The sequence below is a fragment of the Ciconia boyciana genome, chromosome 2 (assembly GCF_034638445.1).
Source record: "Ciconia boyciana chromosome 2, ASM3463844v1, whole genome shotgun sequence".
Lineage (NCBI taxonomy): Eukaryota > Metazoa > Chordata > Aves > Ciconiiformes > Ciconiidae > Ciconia > Ciconia boyciana.
The window spans coordinates 35504092-35511587 of record NC_132935.1 but is presented as its reverse complement, the minus strand read 5'-3'; the positions used below and the strand labels follow the sequence as shown (position 1 = coordinate 35511587).

At 40.5% G+C, this 7496-nt stretch overlaps 1 long non-coding RNA gene across 1 annotated transcript; it reads right to left on the bottom strand.

Annotated features, from left to right (window-relative positions):
• Positions 1-409: 409 nt before the first annotated feature.
• Positions 410-6378, bottom strand: LOC140648018 (uncharacterized). The gene is made up of 3 exons (XR_012041055.1): positions 6298-6378; positions 2223-2351; positions 410-426 (listed from the first exon to the last, which is right to left on the bottom strand). It is a non-coding gene; the product is annotated as an uncharacterized lncRNA (long non-coding RNA).
• Positions 6379-7496: the final 1118 nt, after the last annotated feature.

Below are 7496 nucleotides of genomic sequence, written 5' to 3'. Positions count from 1 at the left end.
TGCCTCCAAGTCTTACTGCAGCTGAGAGCTGGACATACTCAGCAATATGTCTTTTCATATATCCCAATCTTAGCACAGTCATAATGCAAATGATTTTACTGAAGTATAGATGAGAAGTCTGTGATAAAATAAAGAAATTATATTTCCTTCCAGGCTGGTATTGGTTCTACTGCAAATGTTTTATACAAAAGTTACTTGATTCAAGATGCTGAGCCTGGATGTCTGTGAGTGGGACAGGGGAGCAACACAGGAGGGAGTGCCTTCTTCTGGCCTTGCTGGAGGGGCAGCACTCTGCAAAGTCCACAGTCACTGTCACTGCCTTGCTGGGAGTGGAAACATGGCTACTCCCTGTTTTACTGCTGCTCCATCGGTAGGTACAGCGAATCCTTGTGATAGTCCACTTCTTCACCCCCAAATCACAGTGTTCTGGGGAGAAAATGTGGAATAAAATGATAAATATAATTTCAGTTTTGAAAATGTGGAAGAAAATAAGGAAGAAAGTATAGGTGGGGTAAACAGTTACATAAAATATACAATCAAATGCAAGATGTTTTAAATATTTATAGACAAAACATTGCAGTATTAGTGAGTCAGGCACTAATATTAGGTTTATTTGAAAGAGGAGACTTTCTCCAAACATTCTGTCAATACAACAAGGATGACTAAGACACCATAATTCTGTGAGAAGAGCTAAAAGTCATCGTAAGCTCAAGGTATTCAGTAATTACAATTATAATGATCTGTTTTTTTAATACTTGGATTGCAGTGGTGCCTTCTGTAAGTAGCTTGTAATCAGGACTGTTGCTTCCCTGCTGCGTACTGTATAAATATTTATGAAATTAGTAAAATAGTATTTTAAGGGTTCTTCGAAATGTGAATCATGGCCAGATCCAAAGCACCTACCAAGCATCTAGCCCCAGGAGAGTGATCCAGAATCCCTTAATTCTGCAGTAAGATTGTTTGACATCTCCAAAGAGCAACCCATAAATCCTACACAGTGAGGGGACTGGTTTGATGAAGTGCAAGACAACTTTCTGCTGAGGATGGCAGACAAACTGAATTAACTCTTATTTTCCAATGCAATTTCCACTGTAATTCATATTTTAAAGCATTAACAGCCTGAAAAGCATATAGCATGACACAGCAAAGTATATACCAGAATGTAAGCACAAGGATTTTGCTGGAATACCAAGCTGAAAATAGAGCCAGATGCCTAACTGTGATGGGTCTTGACTGTGTGCATTGTTTGGATGTTTAAATTGATGTTACATGGATTTGATATCAAATTCAGCCTTTTTTTGCAATGGTCTCACACATTTCCAAGGGACATCACATTGACCACAGTTCTGTGAAATATAAGATGGTAGGCAAACTAAACTACCTTATTTTCCACCATAATAAAGTATGTGGCTGTGTTATCAAAAAGGTCCTAACACAAGAAGAATATTGATGAAATCTCTGGACCAAATCACTGACCTTTTCAGTGATTGTTTTCTCTATTTTTAGGTTCTATCTGAAGGTTGAGAAACTAAGAAAAAAGCAGTATATTTTGAGGCGCATTGCCCTAATGTTCACTATAGTAAGGTGGAAACCTTTTGGTCTGCTGTCTCTCGGTGGGACTGGATGGTTTTCCAGTTTCCCAGAGGACATTCACAGGAACCACTGTAGACTTGTGGACCTGAGGAACAGCAGTGTCACTCCTTAGTGGACTGGGGTGGCTACTGCTAGCCAACATCCAGCACCTTCTTCTCTGCAAGGTTGTGAGCCTTCACCACGTCTGAAGTAGTCTGGTCTTGTAAATTAATTTGATTTCCCTAAACTCACCATGGTAAGTGTCTCGTTGTGCACAGTAACACAGAGAGAATCTAGTAGTTGCATGGTCGCCTCAACTTTCTACACATGATAAGTTTTTCTACCAAGAAGAAATAAATATCGAAGTGTGAAAAACCCAAGCTGACTCTCATCTTGCTAGGCTACCACATTTTCCAAGTTCTTGATCTTAAATCCCCTACATGAAGTTGTGAATATTCCCATTTCCCTCCTTCCCTTAAAACTGTGAAGCAATTTGCACGCTTGGAGTTGAAGCGAAGGCCTCCCCATTGAGTGAGGTTTTTGCCCTGTTACTGGAGATGCGTTTTAGTTACTGCAGGACAGCAGTGTTTTTCACACAAGCCAGGAACTGCTACTTTATAAATGCATATATGCTAAATAATGAAACTTACCATATCCTACAGGGTACATTTTCTGAGTTGTCAAGGGAGCATTATTCCCTTCAGGAGATCCTGATGCACATGAAAGCAAACTGCACAATGTTGCCTGCATGCTTTATATTATTTTTACTCTATTGATTTCTGTTGGGAAAAAAAAAAAGCAATATTTGACTATTTAAACAGGTAAGATAAATACTAAAACGGTCAAGACAGAAATGGAATACGCTCCCTTTAGGCTTTAAATTCTTAATAACTTTTCCCAAGTTGGTGCCAAGCCCAGAATAAAAGGAGGAGGTTGGCTCCAAGTTAGTGCCTCACTTTGTAAAATCAACAACTGCTCTCTGAATTACAGTGCTAGGAGAGCTTATCCTTGCTGACGATTGACAGGCTATTATCTTGCTGAATAAAAAATGAGCAATCAAATGTGAAAGGAAGCTCTGTACTTGGAACCAAATTCTACACATCCTTAAGCGTGACACAAACTTGCTTAAGTCAATGAAGCCATTTTTTACAAGGATTTTTACAGCGTGGCCCTTGATAAGATAAGTGCCTACACATAATATGCACTTGTCACTATGCTCCTGAATGACTCAAAAGACTAGTAATGTGGCAGAAAGCCTTTCACCTGTAGACTGTCAGTTTGAATCTGTCAAGCAACCAAAAGTCCCTGCTGCAAGAAATTTTATGCAAAAATTCCAAGCAGTGCTAGAAGAATATTAAGGCTGCATGTATAGTTATATACTCAAATTGGGAAGGGTTGTCACTCATTTTTAATGTGCCCCTTTCTGCTACAGCCTGACGATTCAGTCTTTAATAACCCAAGCACATACCATCTTTCGAGCAGTGCGGTACAGGCATTTTCCCCAAATCTGCAGAAACCTTTGCTTTGATGAACAGAAATCTTTATTCAGTTTCTGAACACCCTGTAAGCTTATCACAGTCTAAGTGAAGGAACACAAAAATAAGCACACATTTGAGTGGCACTGTACATCACGGTCACTGTCGTGATCAAAGTTTAGTTGTACTGAAAATGTCTTTCCTGAAAATTGATCAAGTTAAAATACCAAAGCTGAAAGGAGGATTACCTGTTTAAACTATGTGGAAATTGGTCCCTTATATAAGCTGGAATATTAGTGATTGCTAGTTATAGATTAAATAGGTTTTGCCTCCTGGGATATCATTTGCTGTCATCAAATGAAATGCAAGAGACCTAAATGCTCCTTTAGCCTTTTCACAGGAAAATCTGAACAAGAATATGAACACCTGAACAAGGATCTCTCCCAAAGACAAGTCTGTTGCCTTAATTTTTCCAAGAAACCCCCCCTCTCAAGGTCTCCTTTTTCCTGAAGATCTCTCCACATATTAGCAAATTTCCCTACCTCCCCTTACTACAAGACCTACTATGTAAAAATCTCCTACAACACAGAGGGGTTTTTTTGCTAGTCAAGTGACTCAGGGTCACTCAACTCCATGCACAGGGTAAAGTTTTGAAGAAGGTTTTGTTGCAGGATTGCCCACGGGCTGGATCAGCACCTTTTTATGCTCCTCGTGAAAAGAAACCTAAATGAAGATGGTAATTCACGTCATGGTCATGCATGTTTCTTCTGCTGCAGCTGGCAGGGTTTTTCTCTGCATGGTTGTATAGTATGACTGTCTGCAATGCCACACGGCATGCTTTAAGGAAAAAATGGGTTGAAAGCCCTGAAAAATCCTGTGATGCTTAGAATAGACAGAGCTGGAAAGTCTTTGTAACAGTATAATTTGTTGGGATTCTGATTCCTGGTCAGCACTTACAACAGATTCACTATCAGGTCAAGTTTTTCAGGAGTTGCTGTTAGGCTGGAGGCAAAGTTCAGATTTAGTCATACAGGACTGAAATGAAGAGAACTGTTTTCTTGCTTAAAATGAGGTGTTAATTATCCTACTAATTGAAACCAGGCTAATTAACTTGGAGAGTGATTGACATCGTGCAAGCAGAGTTGTAAGAAAAAGCAGTAGCAGTGATGCTGAGCCACAGAGGAAGCGTGCAGCAGACTGCGGTCAAGGATCCCTTGTCCACAGAAGGGTACTTGGTTTGCACACTAATTGTGGCAAAAACTGCCCGTGATGGCTCAAGCACCTCCGCAGCTTGGTGCTGAGCCCTCTGGGGAGCTGACCAACTCGACTGCAATGGTGAGCGTCCTACCACCGAGGTCAGAGACCTCCTGTGCTGCATGGCCCATCAGCATGTTGGAGGTGCACCTGGGCTGCTTCTGCAGCCACCAGCTCTGGCCTGGGCTCATTAACACCCTCTCCTTCTCCCCTGCTCCCTGTTTGCACTGAAGGAGGAAGAGGAGGCTGTCTCATCCATCGGTATGGAAATGGAGAGTCATTTGGATCTAGCAACAGCTGTGAGCACCTCTGCCCATAATTCAACATCGGCCTGAAAGTAAGGCTGGGAAATATTATTATTCTGTGGAAGGGAAGTGAACAGCTTCTGTTGCCTTGGAGCTATTGTTTCTCTCTCTAGCAGGGCTGCTTTGAATATTAAAGAAACTAATAGCGATCCAAATTAAAAACTGTGATTAACGTTTTGTACCAGCCTAGTGTGCTTATGCTGTGAGAAAGCAAGAGATAACAGAAGACTATCCAAAGCCTGTCTTGCAAAAGTGAACAAGTTCATTAAGTTGTGCATGCTGCAATAAAGGTATTTTATAGTGCAAAGTGACTCCTGTGTTGGCATTTGGCATAAAGCTGCTGTTTTGGTGAAAGCAGAAAACATGTCTTCTTTAATTTTTAATTAATAATTTAATTTAATAGGAAGCACAATTTCTTTAATTTTTTTTTGTTGTGGTTTTTTTGTTGTTGTTGTTGCTTGGAACACTACTGTGAATATATCCTGCAATGGCATGTCCACGAGTGTTATTTTTAGATGCAGCTTTGCCATTCTTTTTTACAGGCTTAGTATTAATTTAAAACATTTTTTCTTGCTTCTGTTGCTATCTTCAGTTACCACCCCCATACCAGCCACATGCCCTTACACATTCTTTCAATTTTGCTTTTCAAGACAAGCCCCAGCTATTCTATTTAAATGTCATCTTCTTTAATTTTTTTTTTAATTTAAAACTGCTAAACTAAATTAGTGGGCATACAGCTCTTGCATATGACATGTATGGCTAAAAATGATTGTTCTTTTAATCAGCACATGCTAGAAATGTTTATTTATAAAGAAAAACAGAAATAAGAAAATAGCTGATGAACGAAATCGTGTGTGTGTGTATGAGTATATATATGTATATATAAAAGCTTTAGCAGCAGACACAGCAAAGGGGCTGGAGCTTCTTTTTAGCATTAGCTGATGCAGTTCAAGCTCCTACACAGCCTGATGTAGTCACCTTGCTGCATGTGTTCCCTTCACTCCCCCTATTTGTGTCAGGGCTGCAACTACCCTTACAGCATGAATATGTTGAGTTTATTAGGGTGGAAGGCTTTTCTGCACAAAAGATCCTCACTAGATCTTTACATTTCCCTTATGTACAGATGTGGATCTCATCCATCAAGATAAAAGGTTACCTGAACCTTTTCTATATTTTATAAAATGCAGACACACAAACCCCCCCACAAACACCTCTAACCAGGGGAAAATTGGCACAAGTTATTTCTCCTTGCAGGCTGTACCTTGTGTTAAGAGGTGTTAAGCAGCCACAGCTTAGAGTATTACAACATTCAGAGTGCTGAAAAATCCAGCGATAATAGGAAGCCAGTGCATCGGAACATGCACGTTAGAGGTTCTCAGAATTGGCTCCTGCATCTGGTTTTATTGGTCTTGGTCTGTTCAAAACTGAAGAAAGCACACCGTTTCCTATTGTTTTACAAGTATTGGACAAATTCCACGTGGTGAAAGTTGATACAAATCCATTAACTTCATTTAGAGCCAGAAAGTCTTTGCAACAGTTCTGGCAAGGCCATTTGACACAATGCAGTTTGGACAGATTTTTTTTTAAGTATTAAAAATTAATCTAAACTTATGCTTCTGCAGGAAGTATTCCAATAGCAGTCCTACAGCAACAGGACTTTTCATTTCCTAGCTTTGAAACATGACACTCACCTGCTTGCTAATAGGCTATGTAGTTGCTAATGAGCAGGAATGGGACCTCAAGCATATTCCTATTAGAGCTGTAGAGTGTCTGTATGCCCCATGCAACGAGAAGGAAACATCCCCATGTTTTTCACTGAAGTGCTGAGAAGAGCTAAATGCTTATTCAAAGAATCTGGAAAAAGAAGATCCATAAAACTCAAACAGCGATTTTCCAAAGGTGATGTCTTGAGTCTTGGGATGATGACTTTCTGCTGCCACTGCTGTCAATTGTGACTGAGAGTGGTCCTTCAGATTTGCTGATAAAGGCACCCTGTGCTACTGCGGGAATTTGGTTGCCAAGCATAAGCCTGCTTTAGGACATGGCAGGAGAATGGAGGGGCCAACGTTCCTGCTGGAGCTGAAGTGTCCACAAATGAGAAATTCTTCTGCTAGGTCTCCAGTCATGTTTTCCCAAAAGGGGTTTCACTGGAAACCTGGCTACATATGACAGCCATGCAAAGAGAGCTGTGGAGTGTGGAGATCCCAATTTTATTTCCCGGGTGACTGAACTGGGGGGGTCACTGATCTCAAGCATGTTTAGGAGACCGGAAAGCTGTGCCTGGGAGAGCACTCTGACCACACTGGACTAGGCACAGAAACTAAACTCTTCCCCTGACCAGCTGGATAAGAACATGCGTGATTGAGTCTCCTCATAACAACAGACTAACAGGTAGCCCAACAGGACTGGATATTTATTTAAATTAGAGACGTCAGTGCCTTGTAGCCCTCCTGGACTTCTGTATGTATTCCTCTCCAAAGGAATTCCTGAACAGCTTGCTTTTAACTGAGGTTTTACATCTCCACGGGTCAGTGTTAAAACTGAATGCAATATTTATCCTGATTTGTGTGCCAAGAAATGAAGAATTACAGGCCTGTGGGTTGCATGTGGCTTCAAAGTTGGAGACTGTTCAGCAAATAGGAAATCCTTACTCTACAAAATGTAAAGCAGTCTTTTTACTGGGTTGAGAAAATACTGTACAGCAGTGTTAGTGACAAAAACTTAAGTGTTTAAGGATGAAGGTGTTGATGCTAGCAAAATGTAATGAACAAAGTGGTTTATTAGACTTACCAGGTTAGCACTTCATTTACAGAACATTGCCCTATCTATTTAACAGCCAGCAGTGATGAGACTCTTGATTTCGTGTCTTACTAATGTGTTTTGCCTTTTC